The sequence below is a fragment of the Dermacentor albipictus genome, chromosome 1, assembly GCF_038994185.2.
Source record: "Dermacentor albipictus isolate Rhodes 1998 colony chromosome 1, USDA_Dalb.pri_finalv2, whole genome shotgun sequence".
NCBI classification, from domain to species: domain Eukaryota; kingdom Metazoa; phylum Arthropoda; class Arachnida; order Ixodida; family Ixodidae; genus Dermacentor; species Dermacentor albipictus.
In genome coordinates, this window is record NC_091821.1 from 477,384,337 (window position 1) to 477,412,160 (window position 27,824).

At 48.6% G+C, this 27,824-nt stretch overlaps 1 protein-coding gene across 1 annotated transcript in view; it reads right to left on the bottom strand.

The window, feature by feature from the left end:
* LOC135900245 (insulin-like growth factor-binding protein-related protein 1) overlaps positions 1–27,824 on the bottom strand; it is a 69,170-nt gene that overhangs the window by 14,920 nt on the left and 26,426 nt on the right. The gene's annotated exons all lie outside the window — the stretch shown is intronic.

Here is a 27,824-nt window from a genome sequence, read left to right on the forward strand (position 1 = left end):
TGATAATGGCAAGCTTCCAGTCAGGAGCTGGCAATGTCTGCCCTATGCGATCCAACCCATTTTTATTCTTCTGTGAATTTCCTTCTCATAATCAGGGTTCCCTGTGATTAATTGACCTAGGTAAGCGTGCTCCTTCACAGTCTCTAGAGGCCCCACTGGTGATCCTGATCTCTTGTTCCTTTGCCCGGCTATTTATCATTATCTTTATCTTCTGCATATTAATATTCAACCCCACTCTTACACTCTCTCTGTTAAGGTCTCCAATGATTTGTTGTAACTCGTCTGCATTGTTGTTGAATAGAACAATGTCATCGGCAAACCGAAGGTTGCTGAGATATTCGCCGTCGATCTTTACTCCTAAGCCTTCCCAGCTTAATAGCTTGAATTCTTCTAAGCAAGCAGTGAATAGCTTTGGAGAAATTGTGTCTCCCTGTCTGACCCGTTTCTCTATAGGTATCTCCCTGCTTTTCTTGTGTAGAATTAAGGTAGCTGTAGAACCTCTGTAGATATTCTTACGCGAAAGACGAGTCAGTAAGACGAGAAACTATTTATAGTTTATATTTACAACAACGCTTGCAGCGCTGACCGGTTAGATTTTCAGCGCGAGCCCAGTTCGTTCTTCCTCCTCTTTTCTGGAGTGATGGCACCCACGCGCCTCGTTCAAACAAATACCACACGCATGTAGCAATATTACTCCGCCAGTTAATCACAGAAGCAAACAAAATCACCCTCATGCGGCCTTATCAAAATGGCGTCGTGCTTGATAGCTCCGGATCGTCCGCTGTTCTTGAAGAGTTTTCCATCGGCGCAACCAATGAGGTATGCAACAGACAAGGACAAATTGTACAGAGTCTGCGCATATTTCACTCTTCAAAAGTCTGCGGTACAGTTCTTTTCACTGCTGAGCCGGTTTACTCATGAAACTTCACTGCCAACTGATGTGAAGCATGACAATAAATAGTTGCAGTGAAGCAAGCATTTCAGTTCAATAAAGAATTAGGCTTTCGTCATTCCACTGTAATAGGCGAGGGAAAGCGTGTAAAATTAAGCGCTAATAATTTTACTTTTTTGTGGTTACCGCCTTATTTGGGTAACAGGAAAAGTTTGAAGTACGGATTATTTGCAGCCTCGTGGAGGAACAGTGGCTGGTTGTAATGAGGGCGTGGGCGAGGCTTCACTGTAGACTTCAGTTGTCTCCGACTATAGTAGCATTTTTTGTATCAGCTCTGGAAGAATTATAGCGAAATATATATTTGCGGAACAATCACAGTTCTTTTGGATTCCTCGTTTACTGCTCCAAGTGCGAAAACGACTCGTGTTGTTATTTGGGAAGTTGCGTACCGCTGTGTGGCCGCCAGTCCCATACAACCGCGTAGAGCGCAGGATACTGAGATTGTAGACGCACTGCGCCCACCGCGAAAGGTTAGAAAAACACCCACATAAGCACAGCAGAGAAGTGGCTACGTGAGGCGGTTCGACCGATAACTGTAGAAGCGTCATTCAATACACGCAATTGTTCTCCGCTTCCGACGGCGTTTTTTCTACTTCCTATTTAAATAAAAAGATGTTGATCCATAAATATTTTATGAAGCAACGGTTATATTTGTTAGATTTGTTGTTAAATTCGCTTTTCCTTACAGTTTGGTTGTTGCCTTGGCTCTCCCCCTTAGTAGATCGCTTGATTTCTCAACTCCTTGCGATTTTTGTTTCCAGTTGCCAATTTTAGACGAAAAGTGCCATACAATTAGGGAAAAACCAGACGAGGTAACGGGCGACAGTCATCTTGATTATGGGTTTGAGGATTATTGCAGGTTTTCGTGATGGACGCTGTTTCACATTATTTTATTTCCCACCTTATCTAACCCATATCACGTGTATATGATTCCGGGCATCTGCCAGCGTCGCGACGAGCTGTCATTCAAGGAATTAATGAAGCAAAAGGAAAAATTAAACGCAATTGGCGTTTTCTCCGCCCGCAACTCGTTCCACGAGAGTACAGACCAGTTGACTAACAGCCGCATCCCTGTCCTGGTCCTAGGATGAGCCTAAACAAAGAAGGTTGAACTAACAAAAGCAACAGCTATGCGCGTGACAGTTGAATGCATGGTGACAAATGAACGCATCTCGAGTTAATCTCGCGGGCGCCGAATCTATGAGAAAACTGGCCTTCACATCCCAAGAGATGCTGATAACTACCGCCATCCAAAAGGAGTGAAAAAGGCAGCATAATGCTGACCGATGAATAGCTGCCAAGTCTCAGCAATGATCTGGCAGCGCTTTAGGAATGTGTGAGGAGTGGTGGCGTGGGTGGGGAGGGGGGGGGGGTATGCCATCTGATTTCGGGGGGGGCCCGGGCCCCCCCGGGCCCCCCCCTGGGTACGTGCCTGCCGTGCCCTATCCTTTTAAGGGGCACACTCTCACTCTAACGGAGGCAGCCGCGGACGGCGCCCACCTGCCCCTCCCTGCTGGTGCTGCTACCTGCGGGAAGTGCGGGACTTTAAATGTTTATTTGTGAGCGTGTGTCTCTGTGCGTGTGTGTGTATGTTTCTGTGTTGGTGTTTTCCCTCTGAGTGATATGGTTGTACACGATTTTCGCTGGGCTTGTTGTACGTGTTAAATAATTGTGCTATTAGTGTATTTGCCCTGGTTGTATCGTTCTCGTTTTCTTTAATATGTGTTTAAGGGCTGGAACGGAGGCAGGAGGTTAGCCGTCCTTGCAATATCTAGTGCTGGCTGATACAGGGGACTTTTCCTTTGTGTTACATGCCGCCGGCTTATTTCTCAGCTGGTAGGGACATTTAAGGGGAGAGGGATGTGGGAGTTCCTTCGGTCTACCGGGGCGCAGTCGTTGCTGTGCCTAAGGCTCCGGACTTATTCGCCATTGCGAGGAAAACCTCTCCCAAATGCCTGCCCCTCTACCCGCGCGCCGTTTTCCCCGGGCGCCGCGGCCGCGTCCCGCGACGTCATGCTACGCGGCCCTGCGATTGGGTCGTGGGGCGTGACGTAGGGAAGAAGCCCCGACTGGGGACGATCGCGGTGCGCGGGGGAGTCGTGCTGCGAGAGGGACGAGCGCCGGTCACGAGAGGCAAGCTGCAAGGTACGTGAGCGACCAGCTATTTGTGTCCCCAACGCCCCGGCCTGGGGACGTTCACGTGCTTTGTCAGCTTGCGTAAGTGTGGCTTGCTGAGTGGCTTTGCGTTCCGCCCTTGCGGTAGTCGCAGGTGCTCAGTGCGTCACATTTTGCGTGTCCGAACCGTCGCAGACCATTGTCGGTGACGGGAAGCGCTAGGTAGCGTTTGCGAACGCATTTCGGCCCGCGCGCGTAAACCATTGTTCGACGCGGCGTGTAACCCGCCTTCCTCGCCATCGGGAACCGCGGGCGCCGAGTGTACTCCGTGTGTTTGGGTGCAGTCTGGTACATGTTGGCCATTGGTGATCAATAAACGCCTTAACTGTCCTGGACGCCGTGTGTTCCTGGGAGAGCGCCCATGCGTACGGCCAGAGCCGTCCAGGTCTTTCGGCTCGGTGCTCGAACCTGCGGTGGGTCTATCGCCGTGCGCCGTCGTGCCGCGTCGTGAGGCTCCACTTCTCGGGGGCCACTTGGCGACGCCGTGCGCGGAGACGTACTGTGAACCCACAACGTGCATACGTCGGAACGCAAATGGCGAGGGATGACTAGTAGACATTTGCGACCGTCGGGCTGATAGTTTCGGCGGTACAAGATGGCGTCCCGTAGCACGAAGTGGGTGGCTTGGCGACGAATGGCTCGAGGGCATGTAGACGTTGAAGAACTGCTAAGAATGTCAATGAGAGACACAATCCACGGATCTTTTCTCTGTTCAGACGGCATGTCAGTAACAGCAAGCGTAGCAACCGGGCACTCTATGGATGAAGGTGGCCTTTCGTCGGATCGCATGGGCGCACGGGAGAGCGCATCTGCATCAGAATGTTGGCGCCCGGATCGATAAATGACGCGAATGTCAAATTCTTGGAACCGATGAGCCCAACGTCCAAGACGCCCCGAGGGGTCTTTCAGTGACGCAAGCCAGCAGAGCGCGTGGTGGTCTGTCACAACGTCGAACGGACGGCCATACAAGTAAGGACGAAATTTGTTTAAGGCCCAAACTATAGCTAAACATTCTTTTTCCGTGACAGAATAATTGGATTCTGCCTTCGTGAGAGCACGACTCGCATATGCAACCACATATTCTGGAAAGCCAGGCTTCCGTTGTGCAAGGACGGCCCCAAGACCAACGCCGCTGGCGTCGGTATGAACTTCAGTCGGTGCACTCGGGTCGTAGTGGCGTAGAACAGGCGGTGAGGTAAGCCGACGACGCAAAGTGGTGAAGGCTTGGTCACACGCCGGAGTCCAGTCGCGAAGGTCACCAGAGCTAGCCAGGAGCTTCGTCAGGGGAGCGATGATGCAGGCAAAATTGCGCACAAAGCGGCGAAAATAAGAGCAAAGACCGACGAAACTGCGGAGCTCTTTCACTGTAGTCGGCCGCGGAAATTCTGCGACAGCACGAAGTTTGTCAGGGTCGGGAAGGACGCCGTCTTTGGACACGACATGGCCAAGTATGGTCAGCTGGCGGGCTCCGAAGCGGCACTTTTTCAAGTTAAGTTGAAGGCCGGCGGTGGTAAGGCAAGTAAGAACTTCGCGTAGACGAGATAGGTGAGTGGTGAAATCAGGGGAGAAAACTACCACGTCGTCTAAATAACACAAGCACGTCTTCCATTTGAGGCCTCGTAGAAGATTGTCCATCATCCTTTCGAATGTCGCGGGTGCATTGCAGAGGCCGAATGGCATTACGGTAAACTCATACAGGCCATCAGGCGTAATAAAAGCTGTCTTGGAGCGGTCGGATTCATCCACTGGCACTTGCCAATAGCCCGATCGCAAGTCCAAAGAAGAAAAGAATTCGGCACCATGAAGACAATCTAGGGCGTCATCTATGCGCGGTAGAGGATTGACATCTTTTCGTGTAATCTTGTTGAGGCGACGATAGTCCACACAGAAACGAATCGAGCCATCTTTTTTCTTAATGAGTACTACAGGAGATGACCAAGGGCTGCAGGATGGCTTGATAACACCACGTTCAAGCATGTCTTCGACTTGCTCGGCGATGACACGACGCTCGGTGGATGACACGCGGTACGGACGCTGGCGTAATGGTGCGTGGTGTCCCGTATCAATGTGGTGAGAGACGGTACTTGTGCGGCCTAATGATGCTTGGTTGCAGTCAAAAGAGGCGTGAAAATCATTTAAAATAGTAATAAGCCGCTCACGTTGTGTCGGCTCGAGGTCATCGGCAATAGAGCGACAAAAAACATCCGGTGGTACGCGGTTAGATGGCACATGGGGTGCCAGTGCTGTTACGTTGGCAGTATCCACGTCGTCGGGAACAGGGAAATGCACAATAACGTCAGCGTCCACAGTCTGGATGGTACCAATAGTCTCGCCACAGTGCAAAGCCAAAGTGTACGAATTTGGGTTAGAAATCAGTATTTCTGCAGCCCCATGGTGAACCGTGAGGAGAGCGAAAGGCAACAATATAGGCTGGCGGCGAATGAAGACGGCAGCGGGTGAAAACATGACCGTCGCTTCGGCAAGCGATGCGCATGAAAGAGGGACGAATACCGCGCTGTGAGGGGGAAGGTCAGTATCTGAAGCTACACAGATCCTGGTTACATCATGAACTTGAAAGTCGTGAGATGGCATATCGCACAGAACGGAGAACTGAACCTCAGCACGTGCACAGTCAATGACGGCGTGATGGCGCGACAGAAAATCCCAACCGAGAATCACATCGTGGGAGCAACAAGTTAGCACAAAGAAATCAATCGGATACAAAATGTCTCGAATCAACACCCTGGCAGTGCACATAGCGACTGACTGAACTTGCTGTGCACTGGCTGTTCTAAGCAATAATACCGAAGGCATCATGGTCACTTTCCGTAATTCACGACAAAGTTTCTCACTAACCACAGATACAGCAGCACCTGTATCGACGAGGGCAAGACATTTGATGCCATCAACAGACACTTCAATAACGTTAGCGGGGGAAAAACGAGGACTTTGATGTTCCGACGATGACGCAGTTCGTGCCTCAGGAACTGCGGAAATCAGTTTTCCGCCTCAGTAGTATTGGCACTGGGCCTACGACGCATGGGTGAGAGTGAGCGCCGACGAGGGGAAGGTGAGCGACGAGTATTGTAGAGCTTTGATTGCGGTGCTGGCATGTCATCAGCAGCGTAGACTTCCGGTGGTGGTCGCTGAGGCATACGGTATGGTCGGAAGCCGGAGCTGGGTGGTCGCGCGGTGCCCACGAAGGCCGGCAAGCGCCGGCGTCAGAAGCGCGCTACATGCCCCGGTGTACCGCAGGCATAGCATATTGGGCGGTTGTCAGGAGTACGCCAAGGATTTGTGCCTTGCTGCTGTGCGCTGAAAAAGGGAGCGACCTGCTGGCGAGGCGAGGGCGGATGAGAGAACACCGGCTGGAGAGGCGCTGAAGGCGGAGGAGAGAATCCCGGCTGACGAGGCGCCCGTGCAGCGGCTTCAGCATACGTCAGAGGCGCGGCCACGGGAGCCGGCTGACACGGAGGTGGAAGAGCTTCGGTCACTTGCTCTTGAATTACCTGTCGGATCGCTGGAGCCAAATACTGAGAAGGCTTCTCCGTGGTCGGCAAAATCGAGAGCTGTCGCGCGACCTCCTCGCGCACAAATTCTTTTATTTGCGTCAGCAAAGTTGTGTGGTCGTCGCCAATAACCAATGCTGCTAACGAATCTTCCGCAGGCGGTGGGCGCCGAGCTAAGATGCGTTGTTTCCGTAGCTCGTCAAAACTTTGGCACAAGTTGATAACTTCGGCCACGGTACGCGGATCCTTCGCTAGCAACATTTGAAAGGCGTCCTCATCAATGCCTTTCATAATGTGTTTTATCTTGTCCTGTTCCGCCATTGACGGATTCACGCGCTTACACAGGTCTATGACATCTTCGATGTAACTTGTGAACGTTTCACCGTGATGTTGCGCGCGCCCCCGTAAGCGTTGTTCTGCGCGAAGCTTGCGCACAGCGGGGCGCCCGAACACTTCTGTGAAACTTGTCTTGAATCTGCTCCACGTTGTGAAATCGTGTTCGTGGTTTCGGAACCAGAGGTTCGCGACGCCGGTTAAGTAAAACAGCACATTGTGCAACTTTGTGACGTCGTCCCACTTGTTATGCTGGCTCACCCTTTCGTAAGATGACAACCAATCCTCCACGTCATGATCATCGGTGCCGCTAAAGATGGCAGGATCACGCTGGCGCAATGCACCGGAAACGATGACCGTCGGAGGCTGTGGTGCATTTTCCTGGGTGGTTTCGTCAGGCATGGTCGCAGCAGTCGGTAGCGTCCGGCTTCGGAGTTCCAGTTTTCGAGGTTACCCCGCACCTCCACCAAATTCACGACAAAGTTTCTCACTAATCACAGATACAGCAGCACCTGTATCGACGAGGGCAAGACATTTGATGCCATCAACAGACACTTCAATAACGTTAGCGGGGGAAAAATGGGGTTTATGTAGCTCGTTCGAGGGATCGCAGGTAGCTCTAGATCACGAGTCCTAGCGCTTCGCATCAACAACCCGCGCTCGTGTCTCGCGCCGCAGCGGTGGCAGTCCGCACAGTGCCACATGCATATTACCCACTACAACTACAGTGCCACATGCATATTACCCGCTACAATTTATTCATTCATTCATTCATTCGGGGGGGGGGGGGGGGTGAGGGCAGATGGGCACGCACTTGAGCGGGGAGCAAAGGGCCGGTTGATAAGGGGGTGGGGGGGTGGAAAGGGGCACGTGCCCAGTGTGCCGCCCCCTCGCTACGCCACTGTGCACAATTTATTCACTTAGGTTTCCGAATATGCACGACGGTTAGAGTGTACGCCTAATCAACGAACTCGGAGCATCGCGAATGCAAGTGGCTCCACTAGCACAAGACACCGAGGCCAAACCTGCACAAGCCGCGGTTAGAGTAACGCGTTCGTAATTGCGAACGTGCCCTCGATGCGGCTTGGTGGCCCACCCAGCCAATTAATTAACGCGAAGGGCCGCGTATGCGCGCGCCTCGACGTGTCACCCTCGGCGTGGGCTTCGTCGACCAAGGCTCGTTATCTCCGAAGGGAGTCGCATCGCGGCGGCGTCTTGTGTCCTTGGCCACGAAGGCCTGCCTGCCAGCGTCTATGCGCCTCGTAACGCGATCCTTCCTCCTCCTCGCCGCTCCCCTTACACGTCGGCAGCGCAGAGAACTGGGCGCCGGCCGGCCCACGCAAGAGCGCACGTACCGAACGACCAACCCGTGCAGACTAAAGCCCTTTAGTGCAGACGGCGCCCCGGCTAGACCCGCCGCGCACCGCCAAGAACAAGGCGCCCTAAAACGCCGCCATGTGGCCGGAAGCTGCCCCGTTCCCCGCATGGCATGTTCGCGTCAGTTGGGTGCATTGAGGTGCAAGCATGGCAGGGTTTCACTCGCGGGGCGGGTGAAAAGACCGACGTACTGCCGAGAGCTCCGTGTTATTAATAGCGGGTGCGCGAGCTTTGTGCTGTACTATCACTTGATAAGGACCTAGGCTACCACGTAAAAAGAAATAAATAAAGATGTTCGAGAGTTCTCCGGTAAGACAATGAGCGTCGTGCGATTGCTGGCAAACAATGACGCGGATGACGCCAAAAACGCAGTATGCCACAGCGCGATTTCTCGGCATAGCTGCTCACGAGATCAGGATGTCAGTGACTCCCATGTTATTGCGAGTGCCACCGTACGTGGCTGCTGCTAATGTGGCTGGTGGCGACGTCGCCTTGAACTTTCGGGACCAGCTCACTGTGACGTCATGGATTTTTGACGGCGTTTGCATAACGTTTACTAGGAAACTCTAGGGCGTTTGTTCGGGCCTTTAGCCGTTTTGTGTCAGCAAAGATGGACTACGCTCTATTCTAAAAGAGCCAAAGACTGAACTTCGGAAGTTTCAGCAACATTTACTGCACTACAAAGGCTCGCGAATACGGGAAGACACTTTGAAATCCGTGACGTCACACTGACGTATACCGACGCTAGTGTTTCGGCGTCCATGGAATTCGTGAAATGGAAGCCTGGCGTTATTTTCCCTTCTTTTAGTCAACCCATATTACAGCGAAATGGTCGTAAGTAACGCTTCGAATGAATACTTTGTCAACTCAAATTGATTTAGTGTTGTTTTAGTGTGTCTTTCAGTAGAGAAAGTAGAGTACAGCTTTTTTTTTTTTTCAACCCGGACTGTGAGCTGCCGGGTCACAAATAATGATGACTTACGAGGCATGCGCTATGCGCACAGACGATGTGAGCAGAGCCTTCAACAGATGCCTCGTCTGAGATGCGTCCGCGACGAAGACGTACACTTGCCCAGCGGACCACCATATGTACACAAAATGTGTTATCACGGTATTCCGTCATTCCAAACAAAGGGCGAAGCTCGTGCAGATACACAAGTATACATGTAGCTGCTAAACAGGAATGTATGTATGCTGTTACAAGCTGTAAAGCGTGTGAATCAGTGAAGCAGCAGCGGGTGCATGAAACAGGACATATATGTCGCATGTATTGGTAGGAAACGCAATTGCCACTTAATTTTGTTACCTGTAACCGCTCGAGCCACGGGTTTATCCAGTGGCGAGGCATTAGTCACAGCGCCACGTGGCAGAAATGGAGCGCTCCGTCCCCATCCATCCACGCCCGACGCATCCGACACGAGTGCCCGCGTGCTGTCGCCGACTACTCGATGAAATTAGCAGCTGCGATCGAGTATATGCCCCCCCCCCCCCTACACCGTCGATTCCATCTCGCTATTACTCTTGCACTTCCCAACTTGTTTACGTCACAAGGCTACCGTGTACTGGTCCCAATCAATCAATCGACGCGGATTAATAGCGGTTCTCCTTTTTCGTACTCCGAAGCCACGCCCACAATTTTGCCCAGCCAGTGCAACAGCTGGTTCCGTGTTCTTTCTTTCTTTTTCCCCTCTGCATCCGCCTGCCGAATCTCCGCTCCCGGAATAGACGCGTGCAGCGGCGACTGCCGCTCCAGACTCCGCCGCGCGGCCGTGTGTTTATCGTGGAGAAGAAACGACGGCGGAAGAGCTGCGGGGCGACGGGCCTCGGTCGGCGGCGGCGTGCAAGCTGCCCTTCGGGCGCGGTTCTCCGCCACTCGCAATAAATATACACGCAAGCACTGCGCTCGCCGGCCACGTCGCAACACGAGCCGCTAAGGAACCCTCAAGACAGCGCGTGGTGCGGAATATTCCGCTCTGCGATGCCGCGATGCGCCCCCTGCGGGCTCTGCGACTCGTCGCTCGCAAAATCCAGAGGATAAAGGGGCGCCCTTAATTGCACGTCGGACACGGCGGTGGCACGTCTGGTCCACCCGTAAGATAATTGCGCTATATAACAGCGCTGCGACACTTTAGCAGGCCGTCTGCGTGTCGTGCATGTGACCACGCAATACAGTGCAGAGGGGGCAGCGCGAATGATGCGCAACGCGACTGACACACTGGGTGGAATTCGATTCTGGAGTTTTACGTGCCAAAACCACGATTTGATTATGAGGCACGCCGTTGTGGGGGACTCCGGAATAAGTTTGACCACCAGGGGCCCTTTAACGTGCCCCCAGTGCACGGGCGTTTTTTTTTTTTTCGCCTTCATAGAAATGGGGCCGCCGCGGCCGGGATTTGATCCCGCGACCTCGTGCTTAGCAGCGCAACACATAGCCGCTAAGCAACCTCGGCGGGTCGACAGACTGGGCAGTCGCTCACTGTCAGAAAATGCGCGGTTCCAGGCCGGCGCTCCCCAAGGTAACTTCTAGCAGAACGCTAGTGTATGCATGCCCTGATGAAGTTCCTGAGGTCCGTGGTCCTATATTAGTTATAGAATTTGAGGACGCTGCCTGAGACCGCTGAATTGCGCACGCGCTTTCTTGTGCACCCCTGTCCTCTCTTTCTATCCCCTTATTTCCTCCTCTCGTGCAGACAGTAGAAATACCTCTATATAGCTTTTCTATACTACCTTTCTCTATGAGTGCTCCGTAGAGAAATTCATACCCATAATGGTGCCCTGAGATACCTGCAGGTGAAACCTTGCAGCACCCGACACAAGATGGAATCCCATTTTCGAAAAAAAAAAAACCAATTCGCGAGTGGGCTAGGCTGAAAGGGCCCGTTTGAGCACTTGCGCGCTTTTATTGGATAGGACCAAACATGTTACAAGTACAATTGAACTTCGTTTACACGTTTCTTTTTCTCAAGGAACGACGGAAAGAGAACGTACAATCCGGAAAGACGTAACATTCGATAACGCTTGCGGCAGCATTACTGAAGAGAGTAAGACTGATATCAAACGAACCCCTATCAATATGAAGACAACAAACCATTGAATAAAACGCTTAGAAAAGTTTGTTATCGATGCCTGTCTGTTAGATTTGTGGCTATGTTCAGACGTGTCTGCTACAGCGACGAAGATGAAGTCATAGTGAGCATGCTCGGTCGCCATCTGTTTCGTTGGCGGCCCACGATTTGCGAGCGGCGACTGACCTGAGTTTTCGTGAAATGATGTTACATTTTCTGAATATATATTTTATCCGTCTATGATGACCGATTGAATCGCTTATTCTCTACAAGTGGTGACCACGGGCGCTTCGCGAACCGCAACCTTCTGCAGCTCATTTACAGCCGCCTCGATTCAGCTGCGACGCTTAAAGGGCCCCTCACCAGGTCTGGCCATTTTAAGCTGACAAGCGCAGAGTATACAATGCGCGATCACGATCGTGTTTGCAAAGAATTGCATCGCTACGCGCCGCAGAAAGGTCTGAAATTTCAAAACGAACGCCGTTTTCCCTTTCTCTCGCGGCGACTACGCTCCAAGCCGGACGGTGACGTCCTCGTGTCCCTGCGCCTACGTGCTCGTGTCCGCAGTGTGACGTCGCTCGTAGTGACACGTGACTTGGATCATTATTCAAGGCAACATCTTCTATTTGTGTGATCTGTTGTTGAATCGACGAATTGAATTTTAGAGAAATAATGAAACGCACAAACGGAATGTCAGCGCGTTTTTTTTGTTTTACTTCGCACAGAAGGAAGAGAGACGTACTTCCGCTTCGTCTGCTTGTTCCCACGGTTGTGCAGTAACGTGCGCAAGTATTGAAACTGCCATTTTCTAGCGTGTTCCAGCGCGTGATCATGCTCTGCGATCCGCTTGTTCTGCCTCAGTATTCGTGTAGCGCTGAATTATACCGCTAGTCATGTTTCCTTGTGCACAGCGCGCAAAATCGAGCGCTGCGCGAACGAAATAACAGCTCGCGCGCGGCGCCGTCAGCGGAAGTGCGCAGGGCCGAGAAAGATAGCGAGGAGAAAAAGAATGAAGGTGGGGCCTGTGACGTATGCGTCACGCGATCCTCGAGGTTCGGTGTGGGAGGACGCAGGGAAGGAATTTCGCTTGTGGAGGCTAGACGGGGCGAGTGGAGATAGCGTCTTGCCTGGCAGTGGAGCCCACCTGCTGAAATCATGGGTTCGCGGCACTGAAATATTTCTATTTCGGTTATTTAATGAGCCGATTTGACAAATTCTTGCGGCAGAACGCTCCCTAGAGGACATGTAACAACTTCCAGCGTATAACCAAATTTGTCATGGGCCTGATGAGGGGCCCTTTAACACTTCTTCGGAGCAGTCGTAGCCGTAAATCACACAAGTGAAGCTTGTAACTTCCATTTGGCGCTTGAGTCGAAACTTCGACAATAACAGCATCTCTTCGAACACTCACAGCGATCTTTCAGTTTCCGCGCCGCCTCGTGTCCGGGCAAAGTAACAGCGCAAGAAGGTGTGCAAGGTCACGACAGAAGGTTTGTGAAGGTGAGTGCGAGAACTCTTAATTTCTTGTGCATTTGTCCACCTTTGTTTTGTTTTCGTCAACACCCTGACCAGTGTTGTGATCGGCGACTGGCGACGGTCTAAACAAGGCGACGGCGATCCTTTTGTGGCGCACGGTAGATTCTGCGAAGCTTTCGTAATGCGCGCGACTTCGCGACAAAGAGTGCTCCTATAGATACGTTTCCAGTTCAAGAGATGGCGTTGGCGCAGCTTCATCGGGCTGCCCATTCAGAGCGTAACTCAATGTCGCCCCTCGCCAAATCACAGGGAGCTGTAGCGAATATTACTGCCCGTAATACGTGGCGCAGCATCAAGGAACGGTGACCCTCCTGAATAACGACGCCATTAACTGATCAAGCCTATAAAACGACGAAGTCGTGTATATATATTAGTGGCAGGAAGCTCAATCGAAGGAAGATCCTGCTTATTGGAACTTATGTGGAACGAGGTTAACAGCTAGGGCATAGAGTGTACACTACTTAAGTGTGCGCTATCTACAGTACTACCCAGAGTGGCAGTCTGTTTATGCTGACTGCTGTTAGCACCAAGCGTGAGTCAGACAATTCCCGACAGTGACCATCGGCAAACCGTGCGACTGAGTCACTGCAGCTGTTGCGTTACCGCGCAGAAAGACTGTTCGAAGCGAAAACTTGCCGGCGTAATCGCTCTCTTGAGTTTGCGTGATCCATCTGCTTAAGGAGATGCTGCCTGTAGGCGGCGCTGGTTACCCGTTTTTTATGTCAAGATAATTAGGCACAAAACGATTCAAGCGTTACAAGGAAGTGTTAGGACAAAGAAATACGTTGACACGAGTTCTCAAGTTCACAAAACAAATGTTCGAAGATTTTCCACTTTAGTACCGATGAAGTCTTCGCCAACTTTCGTGCTACACACAAATGCATAGTTGTAGAAGGGGAAGTATCTGGTATCGTACACTATGCCAGCATCTCCTTCACACACACACACACACACACACACACACACACACACACACACACACACACACACACACACACACACACACACACACACACACACACATATATATATATATATATATATATATATATATATATATATATATATATATATATATATATATATATATAAGCAAGAAGGAAGGAACGGCTCTAGCAGGCAAGTTCACTCTTCCGTATCATGCCGGATCACACATGTGATCCACGCATGAGAACCGCTTCCGCATGGTTACCCAGCTACAACAAGGTTACCCGTGTTGAAATGCGTGTCAGCTGTTCTCCCGCGTAAAGTGATTCGCTCCGAGGCTGGCGGAGAATAAAGCGATAAAGCTATGCGCGAGTAATGCGCCGACAAGGCCAAGGTCGTCGGCTGTTTCGCCCGGGCGTCCGCCTGCTCATATCGCGGGTCAGCGAAAAAGAAACCGCCAGCGCGCAAGAACTGAGAACGGACTCGCATTGCGAAAGTGGGAGGGTGGTGCGCGACGAAATGCGCAAGTCGCATCTGCGCGTGCACGATATATTCAGCGGTTGAGGCCGCACGGCCATGCGAAAGTGTAACGCGAGGCGATCGCCGCCGCTATCTCTCCCGCCTAATTTCCCCGGCTAAGACGCGAGGCTTTTCCGCACGTAGGAGAGCTCGACACTTGGCGAGCGGGACGACCGCGATAGAGAGAAAGATAGGTGGTCCACTGCAGCACGCCTAGGGAACGATTACCACGGCTGGCAGCGCCCCATTGAAGGACGGTGGGCCACGGAGCATATTTTCACTCCTACGGCGGAGCACATCGATAAGTTGATGTTAGCCTGTCCACGCAAATTCACGGGAAACGCATAACTGCCCTTTTGGACTGAGGAGTTTACTCGCCGACGGAGAAAGAAGCAAGACCGTCACCCGATTCCTTACCTCTTAATAAAGTGACGCACCATTACCATTCTCTCAACGGGCCGCCACTGAAACGACCACCTGAATAAAATTGGGAGCGTTGTCTGTACAAGAATGTCGGCTCAAGTGTCGCTTCCTGAGCAGCGGCCGTCAAAGCTGGCTTCACGGCTATAAGAGTCTTTGTCAGGAGAAGCCCGCCTTCGTTATCCCGTTTCTCGAGGTATGGTTTGCATTGGTTTGCAAATTGGACCCGCCGCGGTCACTCAACGACATCTGCGTTCTACCCGTTGACAGGAACATACACAGTCAACCGCAAAAGCTTACCGACTGCGCGATCCGCTAAAGAGCTGAAACTATACATAAAGTTAATTTAAATTCTGGGGTTTTACGTGCCGAAACCAGAACCTGATCATGAGGCACGCCCTAATGAGGGAGTCCGCGGATTAATTTTAACCACTTGGGGTTCTTTAACGTGCGCCTTAAACTAACATAAAAACTTTTTTTTTTGCATTCCGTCGTCATCGAAATGCGGCCAGCGCAGCCGGGATCGAACCGGCGGCGTCGAGTGAAAAGCTAAAAGGTGCCGCAGCCTGGGCACGAAGCCTGATGTTCTGGTTCCCATCCCGTACTATAAATACAGCATATGCGAACACCATACTGTGTGCAATTTTGTTGGTTCCATTCCACAAAGCGCTCAGACATTCAACATTTCTTCAGATCTCGTGGTTCGTGAACTTTTGCGGTTGACTGCATGTTGCGCACCATACGAATTCGTCTGCTTCGATAGCGGTTCGCTGCTGCATCAAAGAACGTTAGGGCGAGCTAAGCGCGCCGGACAGCAGACGACGGCCGGCCAATGAAGACGCGGACACCATCCTGCTTTTGAGAGGTGCGTAAAACCGGCGACGACCTTAGATGTCAAGATTTTTTCTTTGATTCGGCGGTAAATTTAACGGTAAATGAGAGAGAAATGCGTCTGCATTACGTCGCACCTCTCTGACGTGTCAGATCCACGATTTAAACCGCGTTCGCCACATCGCAAAGCGTTGCTCAGAAGCTCAGTCGACACACGACCTGCCTCTTTGAGGAGCGAAGTGCAGCTGACGGTGGTCCAGAGCGGACTATATATTTACGCACATAAACGCTCCTCTAAGGTGTGCTATCCCCTCGCTAACATCTGCCACGTGACCGGCTTCCCGTACTTCACGCACACATAGACTTTTTTCGGCTTTGACACTCCTAAGGCTGAATCATTTAAAAGAGAAGTAACATTTCCATTCCCGACTAGTAAGCATTGCGCCTCTTTTTAAATTAGGTGCTATACAGCGAATAAAATAAGTACGTATTCTATTTCTCGTGTTCGAAATCGCGAACGAAATTACGGGACTACCATTCCAGCGGCGGTGCGAGACGCGCGCTTTGGTTCCGTAGCTTTCGCGTTCGTAGCCATAAAAAGCTACACGTCGGTGTAGTGTAATTGTTACACACGTTGATGTGTGCAGTAGAGAACAGAGACAAGTACTTAGACAATCAAGCGTGGTTCGTTCCCGTCTCTGTTTCTGTTTCTTGCAAATGGACCTCATTCTAAATAACTAGCAGTAATAGCACCGCGGCGGACGCCGTCAAAATCCATGACCCCAGAAAAGCTGCTTCAGCAAGTTCAAGGTGGCCTCGCGACACGCATTTCCGTCTCGCGTATTTTTCCGGTACACTAAATAGGTATAATTTACTAATACAGCTAAAATGTTTTTTTTTTCCTTTAAAGGGACACTAAAGGGAAATACGCAGTCGACGTGGACTGCTTAAATACCATTCTAGAAGCCTCGCAACGCTTTTTTCGGGCCAAGAAAAGACTTAGTTTACGAGAAAGTTGCATCGGAAGGGTCCGAATACCTATTTGGAAATTCAAATCTTCCGCCACCGAAACGGGGGAGTGGTGACGCTGCATACGCCATCGCCACCACTGCCATCGGTGAGTAAAACGGCGCCCGACAGATGGCGGTACCGAGCAAAGACAGAGCGGCGGAGTTGCCGCTGCTTTTTGGTCAAGTGGCGTAGACCATTCGGGCATCCCGCGTCATCACGTGGAATTCTTCGCTACTCGCACTTTGGGCGAGTTTCGTGAGCCAGCAAAACCAGCGCAGCACCACACGATAACTACTGAAACGCGAAAGCGAGGGCGGCCAGGAGTCGAGCGAAAACGAAACCTTTCGACCGCCCGCGTCGTTGTCAGGGTTATTTCAATGAGTTCTTTTTCTAAACGTAAAATAGAACTGGACAAGTAGCATTTTATTTCGTCTTATAATACAATGCGAGGATGTTTTGTGCAACGATCGAGTGGTTGAGTACTAGTGACAAAATTTAACTGAGGAGTGCTTTCGTCATCGCGCAAGTACTTAAATGCCCCGGGTGAGTCTCTAATCATGTTCTGCATTTACCTCAATTCGCGATTATTAAGGCTCTGTTCGCGATAATATTGACGCCTTAGAGATTCTCAAGCACTGATCTATCACTTTAGGTTGACTTAATATTTGCCTTTAGTGTCCCTTTAAACGGCCGGTCAACCCAGATTGAAGACTGGCTCCGGGAGAAAGAGGGAGAGCGAGGAGAATCCATTGAGTAAATCAAGAGAGGTCGGCCTCTATCCAGCTTTCTCTCTAGAGAAGAGAAAAAAGGGGATATGCGGAGGGATGATGAGGATAGGCGTGTAGGATGCGACTAATACACGCGTTCGTGTTCGAGAGGCACGTTCACGGCCTTGAATGTAAGCCGGTGTTAACTAAATATTCTAAGACAGCCGAGAGACCTTATCCTAGTCTCTTTCAGGAAAAGATTAACCGGTGTCCGAAGGGACAGCGTCCCAAAGGACGATGCCAACTTTCTCGTGTGTCTCTACTCGAAACGAGCGCCGCGGAACTCTGGACAGCATTGGCTCCTGATTTGCTTATCGACACCTCGACGTTGCCAACGACGTTGCCAGAGCGGTCGTCGAGAGAGTGGGGCTGCAGAGTCAGTTTCTGAGGTCAGCAGTGAGGTGCAACGGAGGAGTCCGGTCGGCGTCAGCTGTGCTACCCCGAAGGGCAGGTTTCGCGTTACCCCGGAGCAGCGAATCGCGAACGCGGGCGACATATCTTCTCAGTTTCCCGATGGAAGTTTAGAGCGCGATATAGTATCTTGCGCCGAGGAACTGGGCGTAAGCCGCGTCTTCTGGAGGTCTTAAGCGAAGCTGCTGAAAAAGCGAGTTTAATTACTTTCCGTTCCCGCAGTCGTCGCAGCATAAACGAGAGACGCATGCGAAACGGGTGGACGCGAGTTTCTTACTTTTTTCTGGTAATCCCTATCAGCATGCCTTATGGGTAGTATCCTCGCGGTATCTGTAGTCCTTGCAACCGCATTCGCCCTGTTCTTGCGGCATCAACGAGAGACACAGACAAGAGGACTCGCGGCTTTGATAAAAATTTGTTTAGAAAAAAAAATATTTCAACGCAGAATGTACCCTACCAGGATGGCTATACTGTGCGCCGATGCGCTCCAGTATACTCAGAAATGTTCCGAACGCCATGAGTTATGCTCCGTGGAAATTGCTTAATTGAACGAGTAACACACAAAGCTGCCGCGCTAGCTTACGTGGCTATGGCGTATTCGCCGCCGAGCTCGAGGTCGCCAATCCAATCCCGGCCGCGGCCACCGCGTTTCGATGTCGACAAAAAAATATTAAAAGAAAAAAATGCTCGTGTGTACCTAGATTTAGGTGCTACGTTAAAGAAGCCCAGGTGGACAGTATTCGCCCGGCGTTCCCTACCTACGGCGTGCCTCATAATCATCGTCGTGACCAGCATATGCATTCAGTATGCATGTAGTTTTTATGGCTATACGGGAACCAAGCCGGAAAAGCGAGTCGCACGCATCGAGACGCGAAGCGACGTGCCGCATACCACGTGTCTCTTCTGTGGTGTGCTTGTTTGCGCTCGCTTAAAATGTAACATTGGTTCGAGATTCCGCGTTAGTGTCCCTTCGAGCCCGTTCCCATCATCGCGAGTCAGCTGTGCAGCTTTTTCAGCCATACCCAGGTGGCGTTCGCACTGAGATCGTCTTGCCGGACGCAGTGCATGGCGAGCGAAGTTAAGACGTATCGTCGAGCACATTCACCGCGCTTCCGAAACTGCAAAGAAATTGCGATGCGCCGTCATGTGAACACAGTGGGCTCTGCACCCATTGAGCTATGCAGAGGCTACGTGCCCTTTCAGGGTGTGCTTTTCCTTGGGCCCAGTTTTGTTCCGGATTCTGAATTGCAGCAGTAAACGCTGTTGTAATTCAGAATTTGTAACACATATTTGGGTGCGAGCCATGCGTGCATGTTTCGTCCTGCAGTGCATCTGAAGTCCTGTGGCTTGGCTACCCAAGCGAGTTAAAAGGAAAAAAAGGTAATAGTATAATAATACGTATTGCGAATTTCGACTTGGTTGCAAGTCACTCGCTGGATGTGAATATTACTTGTTGGATGTGGATGTCTCAGGCTACGCAGTTACACTTTTAGTCGTTATTAATTTCGAGGGAACCTCGAAGCGCGAGTTGCTGCAGACGTTGTCGCACGCAAAGCAAGTGTTGTCACAACTACGGCGCTTTATTCTACAAACTATATATATAGTATATAGATTCTATAGAGACATAATAGTTCTTCGGATTCATTGGCCGATCTCGAAAGCGCGCAAAAAAGCAAAAAAAAAGAAAGAACTAGGACGGCGTCAAATTAGGTGAACTCTAAAAAGGCGACGACATCTCTCCGTCGCCTCACGAGTGCCACTTCTCGTCGAGCCCTCGTTCCTTCCGCGGTCGGCGGGTTTGATGTCGCGTAAATGCAGCTCGCAGGACAAGCGCGAGCATGTGCGCTCTGCGAGATCGTCGACAAGGGATCACACACACTCGACTCGGGTGGTTCACCCGCCTCCTTTCCTATATATATATATATATATATATATATATATATATATATATATATATATATATATATATATTCTTTCTTTCTTTCTTTCTTTCTTTCTTTCTTTCTTTTTTTCTTTCTGTTCCCTCCTATTCCGTACCCCCTTCCCCAGTATACAGGGTAGCTAACCGGAGATATCCTCTTCTTAAGCTCTTTGTACTTCCTTTGCTTTTATATATATCTCTCTCTTTCTCTCTCTCGTCAGGTAAAGCTTTCATTTAATTAAACGGAACATGGAGAGAAGGAGAACGAGACAATTGAAACATACCGCCCGCGCCTACATGACTGTGGATGAAACCAGGATGTCGAACCGAAAAAAAATTACCGGTTCGGTTCGGTAATAGATTCAGGTTCGGGGTCAACCTGCTTCAATTTCATTTCGGTTTGGAGAAATAAAAACCTGTAACGGTTCGCGAATCGGTTTGAAACATCGAACCGGTTCGCAAACCGGTTCGGCGGAATCCATTTTTATCCTGCTCCCTGGGAATAATCTGCCTAGTATTATCGAGTATTCCGCATGGCGCTCGCACTGTAAGTTTTATCAAGAGGAGGCAGAAATTTGCGAATGAATCGCGCAGATACGGGACGATTTTCACTTACACATTAAAAACAGAGGACCCCTGAGTCAGCGTTAGGTGTGCGTAGCTTCCACGCTCGTTAGTTTGACAGCAGCAGAGTCAGTTAAATTTTGTTTTGCTTCAGGTCTTAACTATACCAGATTGGTGGTGAACGAACTGGGGCATGTGATCTATGGTGCCGAAGACAGCGCGAATTCACACTGTATTATATGAACTGCAACTGATAACTTCCACTCTGTGGCAAAGGACAAACGGGTGCCAGCGCTTAAAATTTCGCGCAGTTTGCTGGCTTTCTTTTTTTTTTTAGAAGCAGGTGAGGACATTTATGCTTCTGGACGATGTACGATGACGGTTTGTGCTGAGTCATGTGTCGACCTTTCTTGCACACTTGCACGTACACGTATAGTCTTGCGCTGGTTAAGAGCGGACAGAGAAGCAAAGAACACGCACGTCGTGTCCCGCAAATAACTTCTACAACCCGAAGAGCGCTGTACTCAGCTTCGCTGAGCGCTAAACGGGCGTTGAACTGTGGCACATACCAAAAGCAGATTTCGAGTAAGGTTTACACAGCGACGGTTACTGCTCACGGAGAAATGAGAAAGTGACGGCATTCATTATATTTTCCTGTCCAGGTTCGGTTTGCGTTTATGCACGTTCGTAAAATGTCTGTTCGGGTTCAGTGCTGCCCAAAATTGCGGTTCCGGTACGATTTTTGTTTCGGGTTCGGTTCGACACCCCGGGTGTAAGAGACACTGCGTACAGCAGCCGTTTAGGTCAACGGCCTAGGCTTCCGTGTTAATCTTTTGTTTTTTTTTTTGCGTATCTTACTCCGTTATATATTGCGGCTTCTGCGCAGCTTTCTGAATCCTTCAAGCTTCCTCATCGACCTACAGCGCGACTTAGAACAAAGACCCAAGAAAAAGAAGGATGTCCTAAAACAAAGAAAGAGGACAAAGAAAAGAAAGATTCCTTTCCAACGGTTATCTTGGTCCTTGTCTTATAATTCGCGCTTTAGCAGCCATGCACGTATATATCACAACTTGGCCAATTCCCTGTCCTCTGAACTAACCAAGTGTCTCAATCCTACACCCGAGTTAAATACAAGCTTCGCACATTGAAAGTTGCGACCATGGAAGGAAACTGGCGTAGGGCGTCCACTGCAATTTCACGTCGAAGCCAACAACTTCAAAACGGCTCACGAGAGAACGAACCACGCGGCTAAATTGAAGAAAAAAAATTAATTGAAAACGTGTGTCACAGTGCCATAGTTGTCTATTCCTTGCAGTTTGTATCCTGCATGCAAAAGTAGTGTTTATGTTTGTTTATTTTTTTACTTAGGTTGTACGCGATTGATCTAGAAAGAAAACCACATTAAGAGGAAGCTTTAGCTCGGGTGCTCCTATCTAAATACATGTAAAAGGAGAATTCGTTTTTCTCGGCAACCACTGCACCAAATTTGGCGATGTTTGTTGCATTTAAAAGAAAAACTAAAAATCTAGTGACTACATGTTGGTTTGGAAATTTTGAATTAGGTCTTCAATCTTTTGTTAATAATTGGCAAAAATCAAAAATTTTCAGAAAACCAAACTATCAAGTTTATAACTCTGTGACTTAACAATGAAAAGGATACCGCGATTCTGTGAATTGCGTCTAATAGTACAACTAAAGCGGACAAAATTGATATGTTACACATGAATCTTAAAAAAATTATTAATATACAAATACAACTTTTGCAGAACCCTTGTACACAACGTAACAAATTCATGTAGTATAAAAAATGACATATCGAATTTGTGCGCTTTCAAGGGTCTAACGGGGTCAGTTTAGAGAACCGCGGTATCTGTTCTTGATGCAGAGCTATTAATTTGTAAACTTCGTGCTTCTATTCTTTTTTTAAACTTTGAAAATTTTGAAAATTTTTGTAACAAAATTCAGGCTTTAAATAAAAATTCCGCTTCCAACAGTCACTAGAATTTAACCTTTTCTCTCAAATGCAACAAATTTCATTAAAATCGGTCCAGGAGTTATTTCAGAAAAGCGTTTTCGCGTTTTACTTGTATTTGAATAGGCCGCGTCGGAGTTGGGCCCGAGCTAAAGCTTTCTCTTAAGCGCATAAGCCACGTGCCTCATAAATACTTCCAGCAGAACTTAATTCAGGTATTTTCGACTGCACCGGAATAAGAGCAGAAAATAAGGAAGTCGCAGTTTCGCCCGAAGGCAAAGCAGCGATTGCGATAGCAAATTGTTAGACAGTTATACGAAGTAAGGATAGTGGTTTATTTTTTATTTTATTTTATTTATTCATACTCTCAGCACAAGCCAAGACAGGAGTTGCGGTTACATTGCTGTCATGGAACTAGACATAGCGCATGTTTAAACAATTCAATACAAAGCAATCAGGATATCGGATGCATAAAATTGTCAGCATTCCCTTACTAACTAAATTAACAACATTGGTGTCACGCACACATAGGCAAAATGTGAGCACATATCTCACTCTCTGGCGGCGGACACTCGCTGTCAAAACGGTGGCGTGAGGAAGAGCGGCAGCAGCAGCGAGCGAATTGACCTTTGTGCTGCCTCTCGCATCAACGCGAACTAAGTGGAACACAGAGCACACAAAGGTATCAGTCCTAGGCGTGCGCCTAGACCTGTACCTACCGCAGATTGCTTTCAAGACAGAGCCCGCGCGGCCGCAACCGCGGCATACGTTTCCGCCGCCGTAGTAAAAGAACCCCCCCCCCCCCTCCTTTTCGCTGCTGCCTTCCGCACGGTGGAAGACGGCGCGCTTTCTCCCTTCCTTCTTCCCTTGCGCGCTCAAGATCGAGCAACCATCCTTGGCTCACACTCGCACCCTCAGCATGCGGCGCACGGCCGCGATGCAATCGCACTTGGATTTTATACGGAACATCACGGCGATACTTACGGCGGCGGAAATGCGCTTGGAATTTACATATATAACTATTATCGCAATAATATGTGTGTTGGTGGTAGCGTAACATCCGTCTGGCATAAATTTTATCAACTAATAAACAACTTTATTTTGATATTATTTATTCAGCCAGAAAAGACACGCTGAAAAAGAACCAAACAAAGCAGTTTAAAATACTAGCCTATTCAATAGTCACTATTCGATTAGATCATCGAATCCAATAGCCACCATTTGGAAGTTCGAATACGTTTCGATTATTTTGCCGGTACTTTGCGTCGTCGACTGTACACGACCAAACATGAAATCGAAGCAAAAACGCGATAGCTTTCATCCGATCCACCTAAAGTACTCGTGGACCGTGCATCGTTCAGACAGCTTGAGTTTTCTGGCTAAACACGATCACTTGCAAAAAAAAAAAAAGTTTATACATGGCATTTGGCATGGCTTAATTGGTACGATTTATAAATGCAGCACATATGTCCGCCCATCTGATTAAACGAGAATATATTTCATTGCAACATACTTTATATAATAGTGGCACCATCTGCACTGACAATTTGAACTAGAAAAAGAAATTCACTCTAGCGTCGCCACAGACGAAAGACACGTCTGGTCGTGAAAGTAAACACAGATGTTCATTGCTTCATAGGGTTGCCTTTGTGAACTATGTTAGATAGTGCGTGACTGCGTATTCTCTCTCCTAAGAACCATGAGTTTGCGAACGATCTGCTTAGTTGTTCCCTAGCGCTCCCTGTGTGATTTTAGTAAAGCATGTTTTGTAATGTGCATGGTAATATGATAGGAGCTTTCAATTGTTGTAAACACCAGGATGCGATAATCGTTAGTCAGAAGGCTGGACAATATTCGTAGACTATGTGAAAAATATTCGATATGCGTTTATGGCCCTATTCGATTCGTATTCAATTAGGTCTCGAAAGCTGCTGTTCGCACACACTTACCTGCGATTTAATTTGGAGAAGGATTGGAGGCAGTGCGCATTGTAATTTACAAGGGGAGGTGTCACGAGTTCACGCGGTGTTCTTTTTCTTTTTTTAATTGTCTGTGGCAGCCAGCACGATTCTAACCCTTGAGATCTAGAGTAAATTAATCATTGAGGTGTCCATTACTTCTTCGTGAAATCATGAATTATTATCATAACTACACGAATTAACTTTTCAAGTAATCACCTTACGGCACAAAATTCAATTTACGAATTCTAGCTAGTGAGTGCGCAAGGCATATCGACTTGGAATAAATTTTGAGGTTGGTGCCGGTTTCGAGATGTGCACCGTCAAACTTGCGGTAATAATGCACTGCTGTTTCACTTACTTGTTTAGGAAAACGCAGCTTTAAGCATTGAAGAACAAAAGTAACTGGAACGCCAGTGCATTTCGTCGGACACTTTGAAAATTATTATCTAGAAACTCGCACAGTGTTGAAAATTCGTTCTAGATCGATATGCCTTGCATACTGGCTAGCCACAATTCGTAGATCGAAATGTGTGCCGTAATGCAACGAATTAAAAAGTTAGTTAGCGTAATTAGGATAATTATTCAATTAGTTATTTTGATTTTTCGTGGAAATAATGGTCACCTCATCGAGTAATTTAGATCAAGGGTTGGAAAAGTTGGAAAACTTCCATTAAAGACATAGAGGAGCTTTGACTGAAAATTAACTCCGCTAAGGAATTCTTCTTCCGTGCTCAAATGCAGGACCTGCTAAAATCTAACCAGCGTAAATTTTGGTCGTCAGTTTTACCACGTGATACGACAACTACTTCTATGGTGGTTAACCATGATTCTACCAATGATCCATTCCATATATAAAATGCATTTAATGAGTATTTTCAGTCTGTTTTTACTCGTGACAACAACGTCATCCAAGCAGACACCATTGCTCGTAGTGAAGTGGCCATCAATGACATTAACGTTATGGAAGAACGTGTTTTGAACTTAATATTGAAACCCGATATTAAGAAGTCTGCTGGGCCTGACGGCATTCCCAACTTCCTTTTGGTACGATACCCATTATGCAACTGCCGTTACCTTACTGGCATATTTCGCAGCTCCCTGGCATTCTCTACAGTACGCTCATCCTGGAAAGTTGCGCAAATTCTCTCTTTATTAAAAACCGGTGACAAACATATCATATCTTATTATATACCGAATTCTTTAACTTTTCATTCCTGTAAAACATTAGAGGACATTGTCTGCAAACACATTATGGAATACCTTGAGTCACATAAATTAATAACTAATGTCCAGCGGGGCTACAGACGCGGATTGAGCACATTAACGCAGCTAAGTGAATTTACAAATGACATTTGTATTAACCTCGACGCGGATAACCAAACTGACGGAATATTCACTGACTTATCAAAGGCATTCGATAGCGCGATTCATACGAAATTGATGCATAAACTTGACGCCATCCTTAATAATCCCGCCTTCTCAGCTGGATTTCTAGTTTTTGTTTACTCATCGATCCCAGTTTGTGTCCTTTAACAGAGCTAATTCCAGGGTGGCAGAAGTGCCCTCAGGAGTGCGACAAGTTTCCGTGCTGGGTCCGTTGCTTTTCTTGACCTTTATGAATTATTTGCCTCGTCATATAACCTCAAATTTGCGCCTGTATGCTGATGACCGCGTTTTATATGACAAAATTTCCTGCCTTTATGACAACTTACAGTTCAAAAGTCACTTTCTAATTTTAGCTCTTGATGCGCTACCTGGCAAATGACAATTAACATCAGTAAAACCATCGTTATGACTTTCGCTAATAAAACGACGTCTCCCGTTATTACTTGTGATATTAATAATACTCCCATTCAGAGCGTTAGTGAATATAAATACATTGGTCTTCGTTTCACGCCCTGTGTGTCTTGGTCCAAACACATAGATTTAATAACCTCAAAGGCACTGAAAAAAAGTTAGGCTATCTGCGTCGCGCATTGACCACGGCCCCAAGGGATCCCGAACTACTGATGTATAAATCACTTATCCGGCCGCAATTAGAATAAGCTTCTCCTGTTTGGAATCCGTACAAACAATTGATGCGACGTTAATCAAATCGAGGCCATCCAAAAGAGAGCGATTCGCTTCATATGTTGCAGGTTCGACAGGGATGTTTCACGCTCCACAGCTGCTTTATCCTTATAGGCTTGCAACCACTCTCAGATCGCCGACGCACGAAATCGCTAAAGTTTCTGCATGGCATTATTAACTCCTCTTGCCGGATTTTTTCCGGTAATTACCTGACTCCTCCTAAATCCTCTAATACTAGACGCCATTATCACCTAAACATCGCGCCTTATTTTGTCCGTAGGGACACTTTTAAATGCGGTTTCTTTTCCCGCGTAATTTAATATAGGAATTCTTTTTGCCTAGTCCTATTCGTTCTCTTCCTTTACCTTATATTTAGCGACTTCTGAATAGGTAGTTAATATTTCCATTTGGTATGTGTTGTTCCTATTGCTTTTTATTGTTCTGCTTTTCACACCTACTCCTGCAATAGCCCAATATGGCTGTCGTATGTACAAATAAATAAATAATAATAAATAAGTGTGCTATCTGCAATAGGCACCATTTTTTTTTTAATTTTAAAAAGGTCTGCCTAAGGGAGCTTGACTTGTGTGGGACGCGGCCATGTTCCACCAACGGTTCGAGTCGAAACCAGTGAAACAAGTTTATTGGCGAATGCGAAGCCGCACCTGCGTCGCAATTGTTGGCCGTCGAAGCATGGCGGCGATTCCCCTCGCTGATGGAGAGAGCGGCCGATTTCTCTGTCAACATCTAAACCGCGCCCCTCACGATGCCGCATTGCAAGCTTTGGTTATAGAACGGAATCTGTAAAACGCCGTCTAAGAAGCATTTTTAGCAAAATAATTTTAGCCCGATAGCTCTGCTATACTCTAGGTACAAACCCAAAAAACGCCTGGTTACGTAAATCTGACCTTGAAGCCCAGCCAAGGTCAAACTGGGACTTAGCCTGCCGCTGCAGCGTACGCCGCGTGGGCGCCCATATCTTGAGAGCGATCCGCGATGTGGACGAAGTGCGTCAAGTGCTGTTAGCTTCGTATGTGCTGTGCTTTCGACGCTTAGTTGGCGTTGAAGCGAGACGCAGCAGGAAGGTCAATTCGCTCGCTGCTGCTGCCTGTTGTTTTGTGGTGCAATCGTAGATACGGTAGTCGCTGACGGCGCCGAGCAGCGTCTCTGTCATTTCCCAAAGGAAGCAAAACCGCGCTATATCGCTCGACAAACCTGGTTTAACCGCGTTCAACCATGGCAATGATTTTTTTCAGATCGGTTCATTATTGGAGGAGATGGAAGAAATTAACTGGTAGTGATCTAAAGAAGGGAAAGACGCTTGACTCTGCAACCCATGAGGGTAAACTGTCCTCTTAGTCGCTGCCAACGGCGACACTCTCTCCTTCTTTCCTAGCGCTAACAGGCGGTGTTCCTTCCCTGCCTTCTCCCATACCGGAGTCGAGGGACGTACCGCGGCGTCGAGCGCCGCCTCTTTTTTTTTTTTTACGTCGTTCCGCCTTC